This window comes from Branchiostoma lanceolatum, chromosome 5 (genome assembly GCF_035083965.1).
Source record: "Branchiostoma lanceolatum isolate klBraLanc5 chromosome 5, klBraLanc5.hap2, whole genome shotgun sequence".
In the NCBI taxonomy this organism is placed as follows: Eukaryota; Metazoa; Chordata; class Leptocardii; order Amphioxiformes; family Branchiostomatidae; genus Branchiostoma; species Branchiostoma lanceolatum.
The window spans coordinates 7,154,199-7,181,726 of NC_089726.1; the positions used below are offsets into that span (position 1 = coordinate 7,154,199).

Sequence of the window (27,528 nt, forward strand, 5' to 3'; positions counted from 1 at the left end):
GTAGTTAGATATGATACAGAGAAAACGACTCAAGGACCATCGATATTGTAAACAGGTCAGGATTGTGTTGTTTGATACAATGCAGTAGAGAAAATATGAGAATGTTGACGAGATCAGTCACTTGTTCAGCAGGGTTACAAGCTTATATTATAAACTAGGTACGGAATTGGGAATTGGAGAGTTTTTGAGTCTGTTGGCCTGTTGACGACCTTTCCCTCACAAGCCAGTTGAATTTTCTATCACACATCCACTGCCGTCTTAAATATGCCTTCTATATGCAGTCGTGACGAATGTGATTGGGCTCTTACAATTCCATGCTGTTTCAAAACCTTAATGCGATTTGACACAGTTTCCCTGATAAGAACTGGGTCTTACAATCCCCGCCAAACATTAGTGTGTCTGTAATAAATGTCCAATCGCATTACATGTGCACGTATTTATCGCTCTGAACTGATCCTTTTTTAATTAAATCTCCATAGCAAAATGCCAACAACCGGTGCTGGTCGTTCATATGGGACTATATACATACGCTTGAAGTTTCTTGCCCGGTCATTCGGTTCCCACAGTGCAGACGTTTACGGATAGATGACTGTTCGGCCGGAGGGACATTGACAAACGTGCATGCTGTATACGTAGTCCCCATTTATTTAGTATTCTTAAAATCTACCTATTGATTGTATCCCATTCTGTTGCGAATGATTAGCAAGTAGAAAAATTTATTCAGACAAACCCGTGCACAGTTTGTGAGTTTGAAAAACCAGGCGCCTCTCTGTCTAGTTGATAGTTTGTAGTTATATAAGGAAGACCCATATGACCATATTGAGGTAAATAAGTGCTGACGGGCGGCGTCTTTTGAGTGTTAAGCCAGGTAAAAAAGACACCAGTACTCACTGATAAACATGTTGAGGGACTCTTATGGCGTTTAAGACAAAAGACAAGTGACAGGTAACAGGCTGTCTTGAATATCTAGTTGTGTAAGAAAGTAGACCTCTTTTTATTGACACAAAATCATGCTGACGGACTCGTCTGCGTTTTACAATAAAGTTCTCACAGAAAATTATACGGACGAGCTCTCGTGGATGAAGGTTATGTCAGAAAGTGTATTTATAGATTAGCACAATATCATGCTAGCGGATTGCTTTGAGTATCAGGTGTATAACAAATTGCCCACGCTTATCAACACAAACGTAAACTGACGGGTATCCTTGGGTGCGTAGTTATTAAGAAGAATACCGGCATTAACACGAAGTCATGTGGAACGGCTTTTTGGCTTCCTTCTCTATCCTGCATGTACATGTAGGTGGCTTGCCATGGATATGATACTTTATGGGGTCGGGGGAAGGAACGGGTGAGGGTTCAGGTTGTAGCCTAACATCCCCAGTAGATTTGGAGGATTACCAACCGTGTATCACGCTGCACCACTACATTTTGTTTTTTGAAATATTACGTTGTAGAAAACATCACTTGGTGACCAACGAGCCTAGTGGTCTTATGTCTAAAGTGTTTGAAGAGCAAGAATCTACTACTGCTGCTTAACCGGGGCCCGGCCGGGCAGTTTGCGGGAGCGAAAATCATTATGTAATAGACATTAAAACATATATTCTTTTTATGTACATGTTTATTGTTCGTTTCCACAAACAGCCCGGCTGGGCCCCAGTTTGGAAATATGTCCCTAGTATTACCTTATAAGCTGAAAATATTGTGCGGTTGCTTATTTGAAATGCAGAAATATGTTTTTCTGTCTTTGCACCAATGAAACATTGTGTCTATTTTTATGGTTGGCTGTCAATATTGCACACTTAATTGTACTTGCCATTTCATATACAATTAATTTTCATTTGACTCATGAAATATGTATTCCATATGTATGTTTGTACATATTGGGCTCCCTTGGAAATTGTCCAATAGTTCTTAAGATCGATATATAGAATGCATGAAGAAATATTGTGTGCCACTTCATGATGATATGGTGCCAGTTATTTCTGAACAGATAGTCTTCTTGTGACGGTTTACAAGAGTTTGAGGATAAAGTTAAGGCTTATCCAGGGCTGGACACCTAAGCCACATCCGAATAGGCCCGTGTATTTATCGAAATACACGAAACACACCTTTGGAATACACGAAATAAACGTAAGCCATAAGAGAAATCTACAGGCGCCCAGATAGTCTCCCGAAACTGGACTGCCAAAGGGAAGAATAAGATATCAGTAAAATCTGTATTCTGCGACTTTCTCCCCACAAGTAGTGAAGCTTGCCGGAGTGATCTGTAGTAGTTTCTTAATACGTAACCGCTAACCTTCGATTCTCCGTGTGCACCGACACATGCAGGCACCTTGGATCCGTTTCAAACTTTCCCATTGTGCAGATTTGAGGCAATCTCTTGATCAGCTGCCAGAATGGGATAATGGCAACGTTGACAAATCTTCTATTGAACCTCGTCAGATGCAAATAATCGATTCTTTTCAAAAGCACATCAAGTAAAGTTTATTTCCACTGATTGGTGTCACCTTCCACCGAACAGGGTCATGCCCAGCATCAGTTTGTAGGAGATGGAAAAAGCTTGCCATGAATGGTCAGATTCTAGGGTCTAGAGGTAATGCTCTTCAAACGTTGTGCAATAATTTGGGAGTCTTTTTACTTGCGTGTAATTTGCTTTGTGCCGCTAACAAACACATGGAAAGACATTATCGTATCGTGAGTGCAGTGAATGGTCAATTATCCCCGGACGGCAAGCACATTTGACAATTTCTTAAGATCTTCAGGCTCCACAATATGATACGATTATTTTCTTATCACACGGAAGAGAAATAGATTTTTTTTTGAATTGAGTATTGACCTTTTGACAGCAAAGGTCTACCGCTAATTGTTGTCCTTCAAATCGCAAACTTTTAAAGATCACAAAATCCGAGTAAATGTTTTCTTGGCATGTGGTTTTGTATAGTTTTTACCATACGTAGGCGTGTGACCTCTCAAGACATTTGTACACCTCTACGAATGCTTTTTAAGGCTTTGGTTAAGACATCCTAGCTTAAGCGGTATACCAAATGGCGTTAAACAAGCGAAGCTACTGATACCTGGACCCCTTTATCGGTAAACAGCAGCTGTGAACGCGCACATATTGACGTACTTCCTTCCACGATATCTATTGTGTGTCTTTTTATCTTCTCCGTGGAATTTGCTCTAACATACTTGTATATAGCAACAGCTAAACATATAATGTCAGGTTGATATACATGTAGGCTCATACGGAAGCTTCGAGGGAAATCTGACAACACCTTATATTACCGAATTGTCCTTAAGGCGTTAGCGTGAAATGCATATAGATTGGTCATACATCTAACGAATACTATTCTTTTGTATCAATCAAAATAACAAGGTACAGCCACACTTATTTTGAATTCAATCAAACCGCATCATCATCATCATCACCGCAGGACAAGTACAGCAAGCGTCCTTAGGACACAATCCTCCGTGACGTAGTTATGATGTTTCCAGCGTGGCTAAGCTGTTTGATACCCTCTTGAACTACCGACATTTCCAAATTTCAGACAAATCCATCAAAACGATCTTGATCAACAGGTGCGAAGACACAGACCTAGACAAAAACAAGTCTGAAAGTATGAAAGTCTCGTTTTAGCAAAGAAGGCTATAGTAGTGTTTGCTCATAAATTATGTAAATACCGCCCTAATTTTCTTGATTGATATGTAATAATGTTCAACTTTTCGTAACATCCAACTTTTTTTATCAATTATGGGGGTAATGAATAATATACCGTTGCATGTCAGGTAATATGTGTTTGGGAATAACTGACACTGGCAGAAACGAAACCAGATTCAAATGCATTACCGCCGATGAAACATGATATTTTTTCTTTGCATCAGAAGAAAGACTCCCCCGCAATCATTACATCATCGGATTAACTTTGACATTACGAGTAGGCCTCAAAAATCACTGATCCAGGACGATAATCCCTGTTTGAGAGTTTCCCTCAAACTCCAGGATTATCATAACGTGTTCATGTACCGAAGTAAGGCATTAACGCACAGGATAGGCGTCGAAGTGTATCGCACACCGAGTTTTCTGGGTTTACGGATGTATCGTTCTGTTTGAATGACCGTGAATGTAAAATTCATTACTCGTTGCTAGCGCTAAGCTTGAAAGTTGAATTCATCACCAGTCGGTTTGGCGTGGATGTAAAATTTATTCTTCGCTAACCGTGAAATTTCTCAGTGATCATAGCTAAAAGCAAATGATTGGTGTGCACGTCGAAAGCAATAATGGGTGCTTGTGTGGTTTATGACTATGCTAGAAAACAGGAGAAATCGTAATGACATATACACCATCCTTTTTCAACTTATGGTTGGCTTAAAACGTTTATAGAATGAGCCGGGCGCGGGTTTGAAGCGTATGCTTGTATCTACCCACCTTCTTTAATTCTCGATGGGCTCCAGTGGGCAATCTTAGAACGTTTTTGCCTCTCAGAAGTTGAATCCCAAAGTGGGCGGTAAAGAGCATTTCCCCTGGCTTTCTAAAAGGTGCATTTGAAAGAAATCAAAACAGACAATAGCAGGAGAGATTTACCGTGTGCACGTTCGCAACCCCGCCATACAATCCTCCTCAAAGCCTTCGTAGAGCCACACTCTTTCTAAAGCCTTCTTTGACGAGTCCCATTAGGCCAATTTATACCGTATGCCGTGGGTCATGGGAGAGTTAATGCCCTGAATACGTCTAGCACGCGTAGCAAGTGAAGGCAGCAAGTTGGGACTATGTTTTGAAAGGCTAGGGTTTGAACTAGGGCTTGCCTTTCTCGATGGACAGATTGTTGTGAACAGCTAATCATTTCCTGTCCCCAAACAGGACGCATTCTACGGCACTTTCACGACACACAACAGATCTATCCCGTTTGCTCTAACCATTACGTCGTAAACAACATGAATAATTTCACTCGTAAAGGAGCCATTTGCTACAGACTCCCTGGAAGCTTTATTGATTTCAATTGTTATACTGTATCCTAGAGACGCACAGATTGACAAAGGAATTGCCCTCGTGAAAATACGTGTCAGTCTGCTGCATTTCAGACGATGCGCCGGATATGAAGATCCGTCGTAAGATATACAAACATTAAAACGTTTGATTTGATTTGATTTTATTGCGATTACAACGGTACGATACACATGGGACACAGGTAGTTATTGCTGGTGTCGTGACCCATACATAAAACATTACAGAACACGTAGCAAAACATACATGCATAGACATATTAGACCCTACAAAGCAATGAATACGATCTAAAAAAAGCAGCACAACATATAACACGAACTAACTGTCAGTCTATCTCTTTCAATAGTCTGGCGTAGTTATTACAATGTAGGTCCAGTTCATATGGCTTCTAGCCACCAGGATCTTAAAGAGTTCCAAACTTCTCGATTATTCAGCATTTTCAGACTTGATTCCAACACTGGAATATAATCCAAGAGATGCAATTGGTTTTATCATATTTGAAAATTGCTCCGTGCATTCGTTAATATAATGTTATTCACCATAGAAACTAATTATTATCATGTACCAATGCTGGCCATGGGGAAATTGAATAAAGGAAATGATATCACAGATTGCATCCTGAAGGTAAAGTTTTAAAGGTTATTTTTCCTTAACTCCAGTATGGAAAATGCATGTACGGATGCCTGTCTTAAAGATAGGTGTCAGGCAGCTACCTCTCAGAATAGGAAGATCATCAACCATGAATCAAGAATCCCTCAAAACCTTTACAGCATCTTGGAGAGTTCCGAACTTCGGGATTATTCAGCATTTCTAGACTTGATTACAACACTAGAATAGAATCCAAGAGATGTGATTGGTGTCATTATATCTGAAAATTGCATTCATGAATCAAAGTAATATTCACCACAGTAACTGATTACCCGCATCCTGTACCAATGCTGGCCATATAATGGGACAATTGATTAAAAGAAATCATCTCCCAGATTACATCCAGATTGGTTGAGTATCAAGTGTTAATTTTCTTACTCTTCTAACTTTTCTAACTCCAGGTTCTTTGGGAGAATGTAAGTACGGATGCAAGTCTTAAAACGTTATGACAAGCGTCAGGTAGTTACATCTCAGACAGTGCACTTTCCCAGCATCTTGGAGAGTTCCGAGCTTTGGAGATTATTAAGATTTTCCAGAGTGGTAGCAACACTAGAACAGAATCCAAGAGTTGTGATTGTATCTGTATCTGTATCTGTATCTATATACCCAGTATAACCGCCATTCGGCGTTACACACCAGCTTCTCAGGCACGCGGTGCGGCAGCAGCTGGTTATATAACACTGAACGGCAATGAGACTTGATGCAAGGGATTTAAGATAATTGTACAGCATCTTAGAAAACTTCCAACTTTGCCAAAGTTCAGTTGTCTACTACATCACTACTTTGATGTGTTCCAGGGAGACTACGTGCAAGGATACAAGAGCTTCGAAATGCCTTTCGGTCTGTGGAATTCAGACAATGCAACGAGCAAGATAAGATCCACCATGATTTACAACCTCATTAAACGTTATACCATTCTGGAGACTTGCCACATTCACGAAAGTTCAAGTTTGCCTTGCAGAGTAAATACTATCCCCTGCCAATGCAATCTACGTCACAATGGAATAAAGGTATGGTGGTCCAGCTGCACAGACTGGGCACAGGATAGGAAGATCATCCATGCATCATTTACAAATCCTTTAAAACTTTCACAGCATCTTGGAAGGTTCCGAACTTTCGGGATTGTTCAGAATTTCCAGAGTGGTAGCAACACTAGAACAGAATCCGAGACATGTGATTGGTTTCATTATATTTGAAAATTGCTCCGTGCATTCGTAAATGAAAATAAAATTCACCATAGAACCTAGATTTAATTACCATCGTGTACTAATGACTGCTGGTAACGCGGCAATCGAATAGAAGTCATCATTTCTCAGATTGAATCCATAATTTACTATTTTGCCAATTTCAGCCGCAGTAATGAGAATGGGTGCATAAATATAATGGCTTTAAGATGCCTACATCTCAGACAATTCACCATGACTTAAATACAAATCCCTGAAGACTTTTTCATTATATTAGAAAACTTCCAACTTTGCCAAAGTTTAGTTGTGTACTACATCGCTACTTTAATGTGTACTCGTGATACAAGAGCTTTGAAACGTCTGTCGGTCTGCGACGTTTCAGATGATACACTGGACAAGAAGATCCACCATAATTTAAAACCACGTAGAACGTTTATGCCATTCTGGAGACTTGCCACATTTACGAAAGTTCAGGATTGCCAGATAAGTTGCAATAGAGCGGCAGCCTTGAGGTGTGAACAATCTCATTACATCTCAGAATATCTTGGTATAACGCGGATCCTTCTTATTCTTGGTAGTCCTTCGCTACCGGAGATGCAGTAAATGTGGCTCCGGAGATAAACACTGATCGAGGCACACAGGAGCCCAAACTCTGGATTAACATAAAGTGATTGTCACCTTAGAAAGTAATTACTATCCCCTGCCAATGCGACCCTACGTCACAACGGCATTAAGATAAGATTGAATGCTGTATACACTAGGTTTACTATTTTTGTCTATATTACAAACTGATAGTCAAGAAACTGTTGAATGTTATCAAAAGATAGCTTGGATAAAGGACAGTTCTAGAGCTATGGATGGCCGGGAAAGATGAGTAAATGATTAAAAAACATTTGAGTGACAAGCTCGACAAGATGATGATGATAGTGATGATGATAAGATACATCAGGCTCATGAAACGAACTTTTATCAACGGCACTCCGATTCCCATATAACCCTAATGCCTACTATGACAACAAGGACTATGTATTCACTGATTTTAGCTACAGGATACACAAAGGGTTTTGCTGTCAGTTTAGCTGCATGTCAGACAATGAGTTGGACAGGGGGATCCATCATACCATCACGTCCACAGCCAATAAACCTTTTACAACATCTTGGAGAGTTCCGAACTTCGGGATTGTTCAGCATTTCTAGACTTAATGTAACACAAGAATAGAATCCAAGAGATGTGATTGGTTACATTATATCTGAAAATTGCTCCGTGCATTCATGAATCAAAGTAAAATTCACCACAGTAACTGATTACCTGCATCCCTTAACTGATTACCTGCATCCCTTACCAATGCTGGCCAGATAATGGGACAATTGATCATCTCCCAGATTGCATCCAGATTGGTTGAGTATCAAGTGTTAATTTTCTAACTCCGGGTTCTTTAGGGAGAATGTGTGTACAGATGCAAGTCTTAGAATGTTAAGATGAGTGTCAGGTAGTTACATCTCAGACAGCGCACAGGATGGGAAGATCCTATGACTTACAAATCCCTCACAACTTTCCCAGCATCTTGATTCTTGGAAAGTTCCGAACTTCGGGATTGTTAAGATTTTCCAGAGTGGCAGCAACACTAGCACAGAATCCAAGAGATGTGATTGGTTTCATTATATTTGAAAATTGCTCAGTGCATTCGTAAATGAAAATAGTATTCACCATAGGTCTGCGACGTTTCAGATAATACGCCGGGCAAGAAGATCCACCATAATTTACAGCCACGTCAAACGTATATGCCAATCTGCCAACTTCAAGAAAGTTCAGGTTTGCCAGATAAGTTACGATAGGACGGCAGCTTTGAGGTGCGAACAATCTTATTACATCTTGGCGTAAACGCGTATCCTTCTTATTCTTGGTAGTCCTTCGCTACCGGAAATGTAGTGAATGTGGCCCAAGAGATCGAATCAGAAGCCCACACAGTGGATTATCATAAGGTGATTGTCCCCTTGGAAAGTACTTACTATACCCTGCCAATGCAATCAACGTCACAGCGGCATTAAGAAAAGATTAAATGCTGCATACAGTAAGTTACTATCTCTTGTACCTACATCGATTAAGGGTGAATGCAAGACCCCCAGCGCTTAGAGAGGTTTTCGGAATAAATAACTGATCGTCAAGAAACTGTTATTCAAAGATAGCTGGGATAGAAGACATTCCCATAACTATGGAGGATCAGTAGAAATAGATGTAGAGAAAGAACATAATTCTGAGCAACTAGCTCGTCAAGATGCTGCTTGAATATTCACAAAGATTCATGAAACAAACTTGAATGTATCAATGGCACTTCCGATAGTCCGTCCAATTTCTCTTACTGTGGCAACAAAGGCTGTACGCAGACACTGATGTTAGAATACACAAAACTTTTCTGATAACATTGTGTCCAGTTTCGCATTGTTTGAAATCCTTTAGTGCCTCTGATTAAACATGTGCAGATATCAGAGACAATCAGTGGATCCATCTGGTATTCTATCGAATTCTCATTGTTTTATGACAAAAGCTAGAACATCAACGTTAACGAATTTTCTACAAGGCCTCATGCCTCCCAGATCGCCATGGGAGTTCACTGATTGCTCAAAACATCGGTCGTCTGCACGATCTTAATCAGGCATGATGGTAGACATAGCTTCAAAGTCAAAGTCAAAAATAAAAAGAGAAGCCATTAACAATTTGAGAATACTCAGTCGTGGATATCAAAGGCCTTGGCGACACCCAGGGTCTCCTACAGGATGTGGAAAGCTCAAGGGCTGTGAAGGACTACTTGGTAATGGATGACAAGTAAAGAGTTGTAAGGGGACTACATAATACAGGAGAAAAAACATATGAGCATCGTGGGGTCCAGGCTCATGCAAAAGTTAGCATATGCTCCCAAACAAAACTTAAACATGTGTTGTTAACAAAGAAAATAAGGGAGATGTACATTAGTCTAAAATCGTCTTTTAGTATTGAGGGAACATTTGGTTGTTCGCAAGTTTTAAAGCATCACTGTACAGTACTCATGCGACGTCTTCACAAGAAATGTTAGCAACTAACATGTACACAATTAGTGTCATTCATTGGAAACAGACATTCAATCGTAAAGATAAACAGTTCAGTCACCTTTCCTGGACATATGTAGCTGAAAACAATGAACAATTGCATGTTGAACATGACTTGACATTCGACTTAAGCTGCTTTATCAAAACAAAGTGTTAATTCATGCAAACTAATTTCCCACTTTATTGTCAAGGTACCAAAAAGGAAATTGCTTCTTCATCCGTAGAGGGATAGACAAACACAATTCTTCCTAGGTTATAATAACGCCCACGCTAGAACCATTAGATTTCCACCCGATGTTTTTGTAGACGCAGGAGAAGCACGTACACCTCCACCATAAGTTTAGATCTATTAACCTGATGGCTTTGTAAAGTCTGCTGTATGCACTGCACTTAGCCCTCAGTTTTATAATTCTCTGTAAACTGCACAACCTGAAGAGTTATCACCTGGTTTATTTGGGTTGGCTGCTTGGAGTGCACTATCCTTGAACAGCAGATTTACTATTACTGAAAAGTCAATAAAACTTTTCAGTTGTAATCTGTGAAGCAAGCAATAATGTTTTTGATTTGAGCAGAATAAAGTATTTCAGTGAGCGCTCAGCGATCTCCAGGGTCTTCGTGCATGATATCCCATTGATCCTTCAATGACCCTCAAGGTCCTACTGTGATCTCTCAATGGCCTTTCAATGGCTATCAATGTCTTGCAATGATCCTCAAGGTCTTAAGATGATCCTCCAGGTCTCCCAATGACCTTCAAGGTCTTACACCGATCTCATAATTATCTTTTGTGATCATCAATGTCTTAAAATGATCCTCAAGGTCTTTCAAGAACCCTCCAGGTTTTACGTACAACGATCTCTCCATGATCTTCGAATGATCATCAATGTCTTGAAATGATTCTCAAGGTCTTTCAATGACCCTCAAGGTCTTACACCGATCTTACAATGTTATTCAAATGACCGCCGATGTCTTAAAATGATTCCCAAGGTCTGTCAATGATTCTCAAGGTTTTACACCGATCTTACAATTATCTTTCAATGACCATAGATGTCTTGAAAAGATCGTTAAGTTCTTACCATGACATCTTAAGATGGTTGCCCAATGGTCTTCATTCTGTGGAAATAGGATCTTAATCATTATTATCATCCTCGTCACGTCGCCTGTGCCATGTCCTTGACATGAGAAACTTGCTACAAGACAACTATGATTGTGATGGTCGGATTTCACCCTAATTGAGGACAGCGCGGCGTGTTTTCTGAAGAGTCTGATATGAGTCAAAGGCACTGTCGATATTTCATCCAATAGAAACGCCAGCTTGATTACCTTTGGCAAATCAATACGCCGCGGTCGTTCGACCATTTCCGGCTGATGCTTTCATTAACGTCAAGGCGTTTATCGTATTTTGGCACGAAATTGTCTTAGAGCCGGTTCGCATCAGATAAGGAAGCGTCCAGGCAGATCCTGGTGTGCCGTCTTCGTTCTTATTTTGGTAGATAAATCTGATGCAGTCGTCCGAACAACGTCGGCTGAGGCATTCATTAACGTCGAGATGTTTATCCTATTTTTGCAGGAAATGCGCCAGTTCATGTTATATGAGGAAACGTCCGGCCAGATTCTGGTGTGCCATTTTCGTACCTAATTTTGGTACATCAATCCGGCGCGGTCGTTCGACCATTGCCGGCTGACTTATTCATTAACGTCGTGGCGTTAATAGTATACTAGTATTTCAATTTGGCAAGAAATTATCCTAGCGCCATTTCGGGTTAGATAACGAAACGTCCTGGCAGATCCTGGTGTGCCATCTTCGTTCTTTTAATTTGGTAGGTCAATCTTGTGTGGTTGTTTGACCATTACCGGCTGGTTCACTCTTCAAGGCAAGAAACCGTCTTTAGCGTCAATTCGGGTTATATAACAAAGGGAAACGTCTATTCAGATCCCGGTGTGCCATCTTAGTTCTTATCTAGATCTGTTATGTGATAACGATGTGAATGTTTCTAGTGATTAAGAGGAGTCGTTAAAAGTTCTATCACATTCTGCTTTTACCTGTAACCTCGTGAAATGTCTTATTATATAATCATTTTATAATAATATAATCATTTTTATGCTACATTGTATATTATATTCAACGTTTATATTCAGAAGCCTTACTCAACGTAACACAATAAACGATCACTTCAGCAAGCACGCACACTATCTCGATCCATGGACATTTATGTCTGAACTGCAAACATGTACATTGTTGCCTGGCGTGCTTTGTCGTCCGACTATTTACGATGTGCAGTGTCGTGTAGATTGACCCTGAAAATCGAAGTACCGAGAATAAGCCTGTTTATCCGTGGATAGACTAATACGCGGGATCATTCGAACTTAGCCGACAATCTCTTCCGATGTGATGTGGTTACAGTTCATCAGTTTGACCTTCAGAAGATTGATGGCTCGGATTGGTCAGAGGAAAATTGTAGGGATAACTGCCAAGGCCATTCTCTACGTCCATTTCACGGTTGTTTTCAGATGTAATGCGCAAAGTGCTTGATAGACCGGAAAATAACCACCCCCACCCGGCTGTCCAACCAGATTCCAATAACATCGATCGGAACGCAGATCTGGAACAAAGTTCGGTATTTTTAACGAGCGGTCGATTTCATATTGTACTGGCTTTGTTTGCAATTTATTTGTGACACGTTTCGTGTGTAAACAGTAAGTGATCATCGTTAAATATCGGTTTTCCACCTAGTACCTTACATTGCCGTCCAAAATGGCCAACCCAACGCACTGAATGACTCAGCAACGCCGATTGCATCCATCGCCATGCGTGGTGTTAGATAAGCACAATTAATACTGACTTGTGTTTAGACTTTCTGATCTAGAGTGCAGTAATTGATGACATATGAGTCGATAAAGATACGTGAAACGACTTTCCTCGCAGCGTAGCCAATTTAGTCCAAACCCACAGCATGTTTCAACTGACGCCTAATGGCTTTTGGTTCACCTTGAAAAGATCCACTGTAAGATACATTTTGATTACTCATTTACGGGATACATTATATATCCCTTAAATTCAGGATGTTTGGTAATACCTACATGGTGAAGTATTGTTATTGACACCCTATCAAGTTCAGCCAGCAAATGAACGATTAGTGCCTGCAAGCTCAAAGTGTACAAATGGCTGATATGCTTGTTTCCAAATTTAGGAACATGTTCCGAAAAATAACACTTACCGAAGTAACCCCCCAGAACAGAAACATTCATTTGTTAGCAACATATGGATGCCCATGTGTTTTCAAACCTAGACACTATCATACTGGAAGATCATAGGATACAATCACTTTTCCTGTTAAGAAAAGAGGGAAACATATTTGCCAACCGTGCCCTTGAGCCGAGTTGAGTGGAAGCGTTCGAGCGTGAAGGATTACTTAACAACCAGCGTCTGACAAATCCAACCACAACCTCACTCCTTCCTGGGATTAACTTCAAACCGCAGTCTGCGTCCGCAGATATATCCACCAGCCCCAAGCCAAATGAGAAATCGAAACGCAGTGAGCAAAAGGCTTCTCACTTTACAAGATTGTAGAGATAGCAGAAGGTTAAACACAAATAGGAAAGAGTGATTATGAGTGCATGTGTATGTGTGTTCGCATGTGTGTATGTGTGTGTGTGTGTGTGTGTGTGCGTGTGTGTATGTAGTGTATGTGTGTGTGTGTTTGTGTGCATGTGTGTGTGATAATGTAGCCGATCACCCAACCAACACATGTAGATCGAGAATCATTTATTTCACGGCTTCGTTAGCTGAATACACACCCTACTTACCAATTAACCATTAAAATCCAGAATCACGTTCTAACAACGTTGATACGGTGTTCTCAGTGCATGCATAATGCTATCAGAATGTTTTTAGTTCCAACAGGTTGCTCGTTATGAAGTCCCACATTGAAGAACTTTTCAACAGTGAAGCAAAATAAAGTATCACATCAATCGCTGTTGGTTCTCTGATTTTCACAGCGCTATACGTACATAACAAGGCATGTTTAAATGATGACTGCAACATTTGAAAGATAGTGTGTTTGTATCTGTGTGCCTGTTCAGAGAAGAAGAGAAGACTCCCTCTGAAGTAGTCGCAAGATGCAAATTAAGGACGGTCAAGAATTACGATGAAGGTTACCGACTTGTTGGCTGCCTTCCTTACTTTTTCTCAGAAATAAGTTAAACCTTCAACTTAGCTGTAGCAAGATATAACCTGTCTAGGTCCTAAGATTGGGCCTTTCTCCACGTCGCAGCGTCTAATACATTTAGCAAACGCGGACAAGACGGCAGTAACAAGGAAGCATCAATGTTAAGAAGATCTCTGTTGCATGAAATTGTTGTGTAGACGATTCGGCTCTCTCCCTAGACATCTATCAGCTCAAACACCTCCGTAGGTGTCTCAAAATTTGGATATGCAAAGAGGGGAACAGCTACGTTTAGAGATATTTGGAGGCATTCTACAATTTCTTCCCATCATATCATTAAATCAAAGTTGTTTTTTTGCCCTTACGTGACTAATGCTTCGTTCCCAATGCGAAAGAGGGGGCCCGTCGCGTAGTTGACGGGCTGTTTCTTTGCACTTTCGGGCGTGACCCCTAACTGGCCCCTTAGGACACCCTGAGGCTGCCGGACTATTTTTGGACCCCGAATCAATTCAGACCGGACTCAAAATCAACGCGCCCGGCGTGCCGGTAAAAACTAGACGCCGTGAGCTAATCGTGCGAACGAGAGGTTTGTTTGTTTGTTTGTTTGTTTTATTGAGAGGTACCATCCCGGTACCCGGCAGTCCACCGGGACGAATTTGTGGCCTCGGGGCCCGGCCGGGACTTCACCCCCGACGGGCACCGGTGCAAATATGACTGAAGCATAAGCAGGCCTTTTTTTAACGTATCATAACACGGCGCTAATGAAAAAGACGATGGTTTATACAACCAGGCCATATGGGTCACGTTTCACGCTGCGATATCAACAAAGCTACATTATTGAATTAGCCTACTCTACTCTCATCGGCCTTTTCATGGCAAAGAATATAAAGTGGCGAATCTTTTCATCAGTATTTAGGATGCGTAGCGAAGAACGCAAACATCATTGTGGGGTCTGGATAGCTCTGTCGAAAATGCAATAATGCAGCCCTATAATTCACTTTCGGCACGTACTTCACTTTCAAAGAGCTGTGCTTGGTGCGTGGTAGTCATTGGACCGGTGCCTTTTCCGTCCATATCTTTAACATGTCGTCACTGTGAGGACACTGAAAAACTCAGCCTACACCAGACCTTCTACGGGGGTATGGATCGTAGAATTCAAATTGATAAGTGGATTCAGTCCACGGTGAGGTTAAAATTCCCCCCTCGGAGCCGATTAAACCCTCTGGTGGTCAAGCTCCACTGGGAGATATTCTCCTTATAGCTGGCTTAGTTAGTCTGGTAGAGACTAGATAAAACTATAACAGTGCTGTAAAACGTTTTTGGAGAGTTTCAACCATGTAGCTACATGTAGTAACTCAGTATTTCAAACATCACTCTCAATGCTTCCCACCCGAACCTCAGCATTATCCCCGCATGGTAGGGCCATCATCAATCACGTTGAACAACACAATTCACACCGCAGGTATATTGATTCCAGCAGTTTTCCGCTAGAGCACACCCACTGCAATATCGGCCCACCATTAGTAAACTATTATCGAGAAACATGTGGACGAATACCTGTGGACGCAGGAGTTCGGTCGGGCAGCATCAAGGCAAACTTACGGACCGTCTCCAGCGCCTCCAGTACCTTCTTCTTCGTTATTACCGAAAGAGCAAGGCTGGACTATAAAACCACCCAATAAATTCAGCTAACGTAAACTCCCAGACCTCAGTCTGCTTCTGAATGCCGTGGTGTTCACATCAGTGAAGGGGCTCGCTGGCTAAGACAATTTACCAAGTATTGAGGATACTTCAGCACATGTTTGAAATCATAAAGTGTTAACAAGGAATCAAAGTATAGTTGCACATAAACAAGTCAGCTTTGCATTACCTAACCAAGAATATATAGGAATTACAACACTGGCCTGCCATGCTCACTGGTAGAATGTCTCAGACATTGGCTGTCAGTATACAAATTACATTTCTACAGAGCCCCTGAGTCTATACTGGTTTCTTAGACTACCAAGTAGTCACCACAATTGTATAAGTCATACTTCTAGACACACAGCTATCAAAGCTAATTCAGCTCTGAGGAAAATAGAGATATAATTCCAGCTTTGAAGGGGTTGCTTTGACAGTTGAAAACACAATGTTATTATTTTCGGAAAGTTGCCTAGCAAAGTTACGTATTGTATTGATTACGTAGCTTTGTTACACCTACATGTACCTGGGTTATTTTGTTGATCTGACAACTAGTGAGGGAAATACAGGATTTTTCAAACCTTGAGACGTCAGTTAATATGCAAATGATTTCCTGTCGTCTACTCTGATCCGATTCTATTGTTCTTTGAGTCAGACGGGTAGAGATCCCCTACAGAGGATAATCCATTTATGATGTTGGGATGAGGGTTGGAGTCAATTTAGCTACTAACTCCCTGACAGAAGATAGTTTTTATAGGAGGAGAACCCTGGGTCCTGCTTTCTTGTCCTTTAACCTCATTTAGTTGAGAACTTTAAGCACTGTACGTGAGGCACAAGACTGTACGGTTTGATCCACTTACACCGGGAAGGACACCTACTCTTTTCCACAATTGTGACTGGTTCACGGGACCTCCATTTAACGTCCTATCCGAGGGACGTTCTTAGCTGGTGCTTTTTATGTTCTACCCGAGGAAAGGCGTGAGGGCACAGGATCGGTGACATGACAGGATTCGAACCCGAGACCACTTGGTTCTGAGCCAAACCCTCGTCTCTTTTACATATTTCAGTCGATAAAAAAAGTTTTTTGCATACCTTAAGACTATCTATGAACTCAAAACAGCTACTGATATTTCTACTTAAGATTCTTAAGGCACAAGACTGTAAGGTTTGAACCACTCACACCGGGAATGACTCCTACTATTTTCGATAAGTGTGTCTGGTTCTTTAACGTGCTAGAGGTGTGTCTCTCCTCAAACACGGGACCTCCATTAAACGTCCTATCCGAGAGACGTTCTTAGCTGGAGCTAGGTATTTATTTCTACCTGAGGAAGGTCGTGTAAAGTGCTTTTCTCGAGGGCGCAAGATCGGTGTCATGACATGATTTGAACCCGGGACCACTTAGTTCTGAGCCGAACCCTCGTCTCTTTTACATAGTTTAGTCGATAAAAAAGGTTTTTGCATACCGTAAGACTATCTATGAACTCAAAACAGCTACCGTACTGATATTTCTACTTAAAATTCTCCAGAAACATCCACTCACCTTCATTTAATCGAGGGTGTTCTTTCTGTCTGACGTACATCTGCAAACTCCCACCGCCGTCTGCTGCAAGGCGCGCGCACTGGGCGGCTTTATGGCCAACAGATTTAACGTTACCCGCAACTCTCATTGGCTGGAACCGCCGAACATCACTAATACATTATAATAGGTCTACACGATTTTTCAGGCGACGGAAATTATGATTACTTTCCCGCACAATGCACAAGGACACACATACCTATATTGTATTGTGATATCTTAATGCTATTTTGAAAAGGTCACTAATCTGTCTCATGTGTTGCAGGACTTTTTTAAAGCCTCTAATGTAAAAAAAGATGATCAAGAGCTCTCAATGAGTTCTCAATGACATGCGACACACAATTCCACATCGTGGAGATTTAACTTGATTTTCTGATTGTGATGTACTGTCAAGAAGGGATAATTGAATAGAAAGGAGAATTTTCTGTCCCTTGCCGGCCTAATTCCACACCTATTTGTAAAGTCGTTTGATAGAATAACCTCTTAAAAACTCTGGATAGAAGAAAACGATCTATCAAGCTCTGTTTTGGCGACACTTGACAACCGTGTTACATGTATGAATTGCAGAAGTTAAAGTGACGCATGTAGACGCTGGAAATAATAACTTGAAGTAGAAAATGTCAAATAACTCATCGTATGGAATAAATCTTGATTTATGACTGTGTAGTGCAAGTAACGGCTGCTTAAGTTACAAGCCGAAAGAGACTCCCGTCCCCAGTGGTAGGAATTATTATGCATAACATAAATGGTTACAGATGCTGTCACGTACATTTATAGTTACATTTGTCTCATCGGAATTCATCATTTGTCAATTTCTTTACGTTTGAAGACAATCAACAGATATATTTTTTTCTTACATGTTGCGGTAACTAAAACCACAAGTATACCACTTTCTGTAATCTAATCTATATCCTTTCCACTAGATGTTTAAAGCTAGCTGGTTGCCACCTAAGCGCGATGATATTCACGCCTTTGCAAGGTATACATATTTGGAGCTCTGAGGTCCAACGACAATTTGTCTCAATTAAGATACAGAACCTATAGGTTAAGGAACACCATGATGCATTTTCTTGTTCAGTTACTGAATATATAACTGATACCGTTTGCTTGTCTCTACATGAGAAATTTTGTATCTGTAAATCATGCCTTAATTCAGCGTTTTTGTAGCTACAATGACATGTGATGGATTGCGTGATTTTATTGTGATTTCATTACTGAAATAATTCATTCATTCATTCATTCAAATTTGAATTTGCAACAGAACGCAAGATGCAACAGTATGATTTAAAAGATTATAAAGAATATCGTTCCTTATCTATGAAGTTGAGCGATCAGTCAAATCTTTGGTCGCTTATTAGTGGTCGTAGCGCAGTCGCAGCATAGAGTAAAAAGGTTCCCACGGTATGATAGCAAGAATACATCCTTTATTCTGACACAAGGGGAGAATATATGGTCTGTCTGGGGGTGACCAATGCAATGAGTCTGAACGGGTTCAACGCCGGCTGAAGAATTCGGAAACTCATTTCCAAAAGTCATCTGTATCGGTCTAGCGCCGCCCGGGACGATGACACACAGGCACATGCCGTCATTCTGCAGATGAAAAATGCAGTAAGGTCTACGGAACGGGGGAATAGCTGGCTTCGTGACAAACCTGTATTATTGAGTCGTATATCTGGCTTATCAAACATGGCAATGATTGGCAATCTGATGTAACTCGATTACTCCGAATTTACGTCTATTCGTATCAGATAGGTAAACAAATGTCAAGGTAAATGTTAACATGTCTATGATGGCTGTAATCACATCTTGGTTAGTGTTTATCTATTTATGTCCGCTTTATTTGGTGTATACAATTCTTTTTATTTGGCGCTTGTTTACCTTATTAGAGTGTGATAAAATGATGTCGTTAGATTAAAACTCCTTCATTAAATCAATAAATGACTTATATCTTTTATTGCACATTCGTGCACTATTTCTACTAATTTTAAAACATAAGTTTTAAAACTACGCTGGTACATAGGTTATTAGCAGCAGCATATAGGCTTCCCTTCGTCTTTTAATCATGTTAGATATATAGGTTGTGATGTATTTGTGAAAGAGGCACATATTGATACTTCATGCTACGAGTCCTCAACAGGAAAGTGGCATTAGTAGGTTAACGTTGCCATTAGTCATAGGGAGGTTAACATCTCCATTAATCAACTATAATCCCATTCAGAACAAGAGTTCTACGACCTCATACCTTCGCCAAATGATTTTGACCTTTATGACTGACGTATTAGGAGTGTTTTTCATCAATCATCAATCATACCAGTTGATCCTCTTCACCCAAATAACATAAGTTGTCCAAACCTCCTTGTTATGACTATGAGCTTAACAAAGAAGGTTATGCTAACATTTATCATCAATTATGCAAATAAGCTCCCTCCTTATTAGCATAATTTCATTCAATGGTGTTCACATTCACACAACTTCCTAATGCCACAAGTATGAAATTGCCGTCATTTACTAGTATGGAATTATAGTAGTTTCTCATTAATTATGCTAATCAGGCCCACATTTGCATATTTCCTATCTATCAACATTCCTCTCTTCCTTAGTTACAAATGTCACATATTTGAATAGTCATATCATGGAACACAGCAGAGTTTTAGAATTGCCTCATTAATTATGCGAGTTAGAATTTGATTTGCATAATTATCATCCAATCATACAAAGCATCACGTAAGCTATCTACATACCAAAAATCATGACCATCCATCAAGACCATCTCGAGTTATAGTTTTTCTCATTAATTATGTCAATGAGGTTCTCATTTGCAAAGCTGATACATGTATCTATTAATATTTCTCTCTTCCTCAGTTACATATGTCACATGTTTGAGAGTCCTATCATGGAAATTGATGGATGTATAAACTTTCCTCATTAATTATGCAAATTAGATACTAATTTGCATAATAAGTATCTAATCATGTACATCAGCACTCAAGCTATGTACTTACAAAAATGTATGACCATCCACCAAGCCCTTCTTGAGTAATTCCCTTTCAAAGTCTGAAGCAAAACCTGCCCCTGCTATAGCCAGCCCATAGGTCTGCTTGGAGACTACCTTACCAATGCCTACAGCTGGCTGACAGCCAATTTGTCCGAGTAACTGACGTTTCCTGCCTTCAACATGACCCCTCAGGACCCCTACCCCTATCCATGACGCCTTGAAACAACACAGCCAACACGTACACATACTTCAGCATACAATATAACACATTTTTACACTTTTCTCGTTAATTATGCAAAACACGTCGCCCAAAATCTAATCATCTTGAGATTTCCCACATACACACCGACACGCTAAATACGATAACAAACCATCCAGGCGTTCTCGACTTATCCTGTTCACTAACAGACACACAGACATGCATCAAAAAATAACCTTCTCGACGAAATTTCGTCGCGAAGGTAACTACATGTACATGTATCATAGGTTTTGTTCCATCGGTACTGATCTATCAGAAGAAAGAGAGTATGTCCCTTGGTGTACCGTCTGGTGAATTGTTCAGTTTTAGAAAAGCTCAGCTGCAGCAAATGAATTGGCAGGAAATCATCACCCGGACCCGGCGCTTTTCCGAGAAACCTGTCATCATCATGATTCTGTTTCAGAAATGCGCTCCCTATTCCCACCTGGGACTTTCTGCATATAGCACCGGAAGCAACCTATGCGATCAGGTCGGTTGACTTGCTACGGCCGTGCTGCGACCGAGCGATCTGACAAATCGCTCAACGAATTTCATAGATGAAAACGCTTTGTGCGTTTTGTTGTCTTTTCAGTCCTACTTTTCATTTTGAATGATATTCTAATTATGAAATCAAAGGCAACACAAATCCAATTTAGGTCCAACGATATCGCCGTCTAGCACGGAATTGGGGCTTAAGAGCAGCATGCATTTATTGCCCTTTTTCCGTGACCACAACGCCTAACTTGATATGGAAAGTCATGGCATGGAAAGTACATTCATACTCTCTAAATACGAGACCTTCTCATGGGTATGTCCATCGCATATTCATAAAGCCTTAGATACCTCGGCCCGGCTCTTTGATAGTGACCCCTTTCTGTTATGTTTCAGGTATGAAGGTATAAAAGATAAATGTCTCCTCTGCTCTTTAGCTAAATGCTGCTCAGGTCAAAGAGTTTGATGTGCGCCTTGATACGACCGTCTCTCAGAGGGCTAAGAAAGCCGGCTGTACCGGTAGTCCAGTCCCCGGTTGTAAAATAGATGTAGGCGCTGAAAACAGCTCATGTAGAGACAGGCCAATTCGAAATCGTTTAGACCACTCTGTCTTGTTCCTAACCCCAGAAATTCAATAAGAACGCCTCTCAGAGAAAGCCGGCTGTACCGGTAGTCCAGTCCCCGGTTGTAGAATAGATGCAGGCGCTGAAAACAACTCATGCAGAGACAGGCCAATTTGAAATCGTTTAGACCATTCTGTCTTGTTCCTAACCCCAGAAATTCAATAAGAACGTCTCTCAGAGAAAGCCGGCTGTACCGGTAGTCCAGTCCCCGGTTGTAAAATAGATGTAGGCGCTGAAAACAACTCATGCAGAGACAGGCCAATATGACATCGTTTGAAATCTGTCTTGTTCCCAAACCCAGAAAATTGAGCCAGACTTCACAGAACCATTACGTCAGATGGCACCGATTTAGAAATCGTCCGGACGCAGGAAACAATGAAAAACGATCATTTTAAGGGGAGAAGTTCGTCTTTTTCACCAGATGTCACTTTATTTAACGTTTCATGCTTTCCTGACCAAACTTTACGCCACCCTACAGGAATTGCAATTGATTTATATTTTCTCATTCTTGGAGAACAGCCATCTAGTGTCAATTTTAGACCAGGATCCATAGCGTCAGTACATGCAGGAAATTGAAACTTGCGCTACATTCTAGTGGTTCTTTGATGTTGAAAATTGCCCAAAGAAAATTGAAACAACCACATCTCTCACACCTGCACTTCAATGAGCTAGGTGGACAGATTCTCCCGCTAGACATTAGTAGTAGACTATGTTATCAGATCAGATGTCCACTTTTGATATGATAAAGTGATATACCTCAAAGGCAGCGCCTTGCGTGGTTGCACTTTTTTAATTTGATGTGATGACGAGAAAAGCTATACCTATCTTCAGACAAAACTAGATGTGATCAGCTTACCGGCGCCACGATAATCACTCGTTTTCAATTGTATGATATCATACCATAGTCCTCGGATAAGAGGCAATGTATTGTCTATGAGATATTGCGATCCGCGTCTCAAGGTAGTGGCCAGTGTTTACGTTGAGAGTTTATGTTGGGTTGGGCGTGTATTCCACCCCACCCTCCCCTGCCTGTACAGCTTTGACTGTCGAGCTCTCATCTCATCTATCATTTAGTTTAGCTATCTGAAGGTTGGGGCTCCACGGACGATTTGGCAACCAGTTTTCCCCACCCTTCTCGGTTTTCTTTTTTTTTTGATATTCCACTTAGTGTCGTGCCTGGCCATTTCATGACATCCTCCTCCTAACATTTACGTTTCTTCCTCCAAGTCGTGCGAACGACGACGTATGTCGAAAGGTTAATGGGAGCATTGCTCCGGTTCTGCGCAGCGTCTGAGATATTTCCATCTCACGGCGTGGGAATCTTACGTGGGACCATCACATCAGCCTGTCTGACGCCGAGATCTGTACATCACGCCCGAAGCCAGAAATTTGTCCAGATGGACTGCCGGGTACCTCCCGGTGCTCGCACGATTAGCTCACGGCGTCTATTTGTAACCGGGTCCCTCGTTGAATTTAAGTCCGAGTTTAAGCCACCGCGGTGCCCGGCCGAGCCCCACAATAGCCCAGCAGCCGCAGGGTGTCCCACGGAGCCACGTGTGGGTCACGCCCGAAAGTGCCAAAAACAGCCCGTGAACTACCCGGCGGGTCCCCTTTTTCCAATCGGGACTGAAACATCATTGGGATAGAGTTCGATCCACACGGAGAAGCAAACTATCCTTCAGAGATTAAACAATCTGAGGTCATTAACATAATCTGCATAATGAGTATCCCCGATTATTGCCATGCTGACATAATAGTGAAAGAACATTTTTATGGAAATTTGAAAAAAAAGAGATGTTAACTTTTATGGTGCCAAATCAAATGGTCCGGTTTAGTTCTATGCACAATGAGTTCCGTACTTTATGAAAGTGGAGTTCAAATGTTGTGATCTGTGAAACTGTATCAATGTAGCGCGTATCCTATCCTATCATAACCTTCTTTTTTGCTGCAATATCTTTGATTTACACGTCTATCTTTTATGCATGATAAGCATCTAACATATAATAAACATGCCTGACATTAAAAGTACTTTGCTTGAAATGTGAGTTACATATAAGCATTTTTGATCGAACTCAACAGTTATGTATCATTGTCAGCTCTTAACGATAATCAATGGGGCAGGCTAATAATGCTGCCAACCATGGTATTAGTTTTCCATTTCACTGCAGCCGGTATTACTAGTTCAATTGCATAGCTGCAGCAGATATTCTTAAACGTTAAAGGATTTTATGTTGAAAACATTGCGATATTGAAGCAGATACGAGCTCAAGAGTAGATAGAAATAGTGCATGGAATATAAATTGATACACAGTACCCTGATGAAACATTTGCTCATCAAATGCCTTCATAGCTGCAAATGCACCCCTCGGGATTTGTTGACTTTTAATCAATAAAGATAAACTGGCGCCACAGCAGTCAACTTAGGCACCGTTCTATTGTATGATACACGAACTTGCAACAGTCTATTACCAATGTGATAAAAATTGATAAACTTTCTTCCGGTGATGAATTCACTCGTCAAATGTCTTCATGGTGGCGATCAAACATCGTGGGATTTCTTTGCTCCGGAACAGTAAACGTATCTTGGCGCCATGTCAATCAACGTCGCCTGCATTCCTTTCAAGCAATCAGCCACTAAATGTCGATTTCATGCAGTGATAATTGTCTCGTTGTCTGTTTTAATGTATGTATTAAATTGTCTATGACGTCTTCGTCACTTGAATGAGTTACACTAGTCACATTTTGGAACCTCATCTCTACTCTCTGATGCATCTTGTCACCACCTTGAAGTGGTTTGACATGTTTCAAGTCAGACTCCAAAGGCAGTTTCAGGAGCTGCTATATCACTATGAAAATGATATCAGTTATCTCATGTTTTAATAGAATATGCGCGTTTGGAATCATGCCTTTCCAACTCTTGCAACAAACTCTACTTGTTAATCTTATGTACATGTATGTTCTGTATATGTTATGCTGCTGTGTGCCATGTTGTTTTGTCCAGTTATGTTTGTTGATAACCACAGGAAGAGTAGCTGCAATGTATTTGCATATTGTTAAGCTAATTTTGGATCTGAATTTACTCAAACTTTACAGCTTTCACATAATAAAAGAAATACAGACGTCACAACATATTTTTCAATACCAACATTCAGTATATAAACTATACTTAGATTAATTGTTACGTGAGAATTTCCGTTATTTTTTTTCATGGCAGTTTGCAGACCCTTTCCCCATTGTGGTAGCATTGGCGGTTTGTGCATTTCAAAAATATATACTAAAGATGACCGAAAACGGCATCCCCAAAGAAAACTATCGTAATTTCTGCAAAGAAATAAAGCCTTAAACACTTGGACAAATAGATGGAAATTTGTATTGACACAACAAAAATACGTCGACTTTCGTAAGGTCTGCTACATCTATAAATACAAACAGTCAAGTGGTCACAAATGAATTAACCTAGTATGCATAAATGTATATGAATAGACATGAGTAAAAGAACATCTTGAGTCTATGGTATCATTTGCACATTTCGTTTTAAGGTCTAGACATTCTTTGATATATTGACCAATTTGAACACAGTAAGGGTTATCTCCTCCTAGCATCTACGTGAATTATGAATATATAACCGACCAAACGTACCTGTTTGTCTCAATTCGCCCGCGATGTTGACGATTAAAAAATAAAGGAGACGATAACACACAAATATGGACGGCCTCTATTACAACATCAGGAATGGTCACAGTGAGGAATGACATCTCGCGCCAAAATTCGCGCAAAGCACCACGGGATCGCATTTCAAACTGCTGTGGTAACTATATTAGCCATTTGATGGTTTGATTGATGGTTTAATACATACGATGAAATTAGCATCTGACGATGACTTGTAAATTACTGTAATCTCGAAATGGATCAGAAAATCACCCCCTGATATTTGTAGCCCAGTGGGCGTGTCATTAACAGCTCCGGTGATGATATAATATGATATCAGCCTCTGATATTTGTAGAAGTTGGGGCATAATTGACAGTTGTTGCAAAGGTCTAAATGAATAGACTCAGTAACAGATCTGCGACAATGTTCTCTGTATTACGCACCCGATTTTTACCATGCCAGTTAGTTCCCACTTTGCACATGTCAGCTGTAGAATGTAACTTGACAGAGTATACATGCATGTTTGTACTATAAACCCCGACGTATCTGTCCTACAACTTACCTGTTTTAAGGTAGCGTTTACTCGTGATTTTGAAATATGTGTATTGTTAGATAGGAACGGTAAGTATAATCACTTGCCTAATCCTAACAGTTTTTAAGTAACATATGTAAACAAGTGCTTTTCAAAAAAGCTGGCGTTTTGTCTACGTTTATGAGTGTGAATTGTCTTTTCCCTTTTCTTGAAGTAAAATCTGCCAAAGAAAGTCACTCAAGGGCTGTTGAGTCTATAAGAAAAATTGTCATTTTGGGAAAGGAGTACTGTTTTAATAGAGAAAGGCAGATTGGGGAAAGCAATTTTGAAGTTACGGCACTTAACTTCAGTGCTTTTGAAAAAGCTGGTCTTGTTGTCTTACTATAATGCCCACTCACTTGAATAGTTAAAATGAAAATAGAAATAATTACTGCGTTTAGTTGTAGGTTATTTGGTTAATATTACGCGTTATCTGTTGTTTCTAGTTAGGTTTATACTAAGTTAGTATTCTGCGGGAGGTGCCGTCCTTGTTTAGGAACCACTTAGATCATTTTGCCAGCACCTCCCAGATGTGTTCTGAAAAGTTTAAAAAAGATAGATGAATAAGTCATGAATAAGTCCCTCAGAACATAGTGTGCGGTGATGATGATTACAGATGGCTGCAGGGGGATTATGGAAATTAGTCTGAAAAAAAGAAGTGCATTGCTACTCGAGAGAAGTGTAAGTTTTCAGGCTTTGATAGATCGCTATCTGGCAGGTCGTATCGTTACAAAATTTTTGTAATAATGAAAGCACCCTTGGCTGACATTATTACTTTGGCTAAAAGTTTTCTTTACGTTCCACTTTGTTCGTACTTGGCAGGAAAGACTAGTTATTTTTCTAGGGATTTTATTGCCCAGACCAAAAGATGATGACGTGTATCGCAAAAGCATGCAGAATTGAATAATTTTCATAAGTATTGTGATTAGTGTTTGTTACGTTGAAAAGAGGAGGCTAGGGCGTACGTCTTCTGCATTTTTCATTACTTCGTTTATTTTGCGCTAACTAAGTATGCGACCGACATATTTTTCTTTCAAAAGACAGCACAAAATAGAAGCTGTCAATCCTTTTGGAACTAGATAAGCATAGATTTTAGGTTTTCCTTAGATTTCCTTGTTCGTTTCATTGTATATTTTATGAGGAGCCGGCCTTGTAGAGAAACTAAGTTTCTGTTGCCGGCTCTTTTTTTTTAAATCGGTGAAGTTTGATAAATACAAGTAAAGATGTTTATCTTAACGAGAACACAGATGGCAAAGTTTGCTGGACCCGGATCTTCCGGGAACGGTTGATGATGAACGAGCCAACAGAAGCGTTGATCATCACTGAGGAAGTACCCGCGGGTCAAGGATATCTGCCTTCCCTGATATCAGATTTATATCGATTGCTCTCGGAACAAATGTTGTCTGGCTTTAGAATGTACTGTCTGGCATGGAGCTTTGCGTCTTCTGGTAACGCCAGATAAATAACGTAACGTGCTAGCATGCTATAACTCATCGTGATGCTTGATGTTATATCATAGAGCTTTCAACTTTTCCCGTGTCCTCAGGCGCTTCTCTTTTGTATGTAATAAACCCCAATGTTTATCGTCGATGAGCAAAGCATCAGTATTGCATTTAATGGTTT

The 27,528-nt window shown here is 40.5% G+C and overlaps 1 protein-coding gene across 1 annotated transcript in view; it reads right to left on the reverse strand.

The window, feature by feature from the left end:
- LOC136434718 (vasopressin V2 receptor-like) overlaps positions 1–17,364 on the reverse strand; it is a 29,780-nt gene extending 12,416 nt beyond the window's left edge. The window contains exon 1 of the mRNA XM_066427741.1: positions 17,302–17,364. The gene's annotated coding sequence lies outside the window, so the exon portion shown is untranslated. The remainder of the gene's footprint in view (positions 1–17,301) is intronic.
- Between the last annotated feature and the right edge of the window lie 10,164 nt (positions 17,365–27,528).